Source organism: Silurus aristotelis, assembly GCF_946808225.1.
Source record: "Silurus aristotelis genome assembly, chromosome: 8".
Classification (NCBI taxonomy): Eukaryota; Metazoa; Chordata; class Actinopteri; order Siluriformes; family Siluridae; genus Silurus; species Silurus aristotelis.
The window spans coordinates 1,433,302-1,434,493 of record NC_139581.1 but is presented as its reverse complement, the minus strand read 5'-3'; the positions used below and the strand labels follow the sequence as shown (position 1 = coordinate 1,434,493).

Below are 1,192 nucleotides of genomic sequence, written 5' to 3'. Positions count from 1 at the left end.
TGGTTTATCGTTTTCTTCTTTCCTCCTCTGTTCTTCAACTTGCTGTTTTTAGATTGTTGTTTTCTGTCTGTGTCAGGACACACTGAGCCAGGAAGCCATACGCGAATGAATGCAGAGCATCAGTGTCTTTTAGATGTCTTTAGTTTTCCTCGCTTTCCATTTTTAAATGTGCGTGTATCTCTGTGTGTGTGTGCGTGTGTGTGTGTGTGTGTGTGTGTGTGTGTGTGTGAGTCGGTGTTGCAGAAGCATGTCTCGTCCTTTTTAAAAGTATTGGCTTCCACCAGGACGGTTACACACCCCCTCGTGAGTTTCCTCCGTTCCGTTCAGCGTCCGTCATCACGTCTCGGTTATGACATCATATCGTTTCTGATCAGTGTAAATGTGTAAATTCTGTAAGATGATGTGTATATAATTTTCGATTCCATGTCAAAAGAAAAACACAAAAAAGTAAAACTAAACAACAAAAAAACAATCCCTGGTGTTGTGTGATGAAGATCCTGAGATGCTGTTCCAATCCTGTAGCTCTTGCTTTGGTCCTTCTTTTTTCTCCTCTCTTCTCACATCCCCGCTCTGTGTCCATGGCCGACTCTGTACATCGCTGTTCTTATAAATAACGACATTAAAATGTGAGGTATATTCCAGCTGGAGTTGCTCCTTTAAAGATTTGTTTACGTTATTAGTCATTTATAATTGTTTGAATAAATGGCTAATTTGCCATCTTTTGCCATCAGTCCCTTTTGTACAGTGATGTGTGTTTTTTTTCTAACGAGTTTCTGGTGATAAATGTTGGAATAACGGGACAAAGTCGTGCAGTTGGCTCAAGTCTGAAAGAGGTTTTTGCATGATAAATAGACAGAAGGATGGAAAAAGGACAATTCAGCATTTTCTAGGAGTAAATTAATCTTAAGTAAAGGTCAGGTGGGATCTCTTTTTTTTAAACCGATTTTCTATTAGCGTGAAGAAAACTGGAACGTAAGCGTGGTGTGGTGATACATGGTGGAGGCTGAGTTGGCCTCCAAAAGCTCTAATTTGTAGCCAACGATGTTGCACGTTACTTAGCTGTTGGAAGTGAGCAGGCTAGTCAGTAGCAGCTAGCTAACAGCATGCATTTAACCGTATGAAAAAATGCTACGGATACCATGAGCTCCTGATGTTTGCCTGTTGATTTGCACAGTACGGATACTCACAAACA

At 40.7% G+C, this 1,192-nt stretch overlaps 1 protein-coding gene across 6 annotated transcripts in view; it reads left to right on the top strand.

Moving 5' to 3' along the window:
* The window catches only part of fam110b (family with sequence similarity 110 member B), a 29,721-nt gene extending 28,991 nt beyond the window's left edge, over positions 1–730 (top strand). For all 6 annotated transcript variants that reach the window (XM_083548089.1, XM_083548091.1, XM_083548092.1 and 3 more), the window contains one exon: positions 1–730. This exon is cut by the window's left edge and continues 1,610 nt beyond it. The gene's annotated coding sequence lies outside the window, so the exon portion shown is untranslated.
* Positions 731–1,192: the final 462 nt, after the last annotated feature.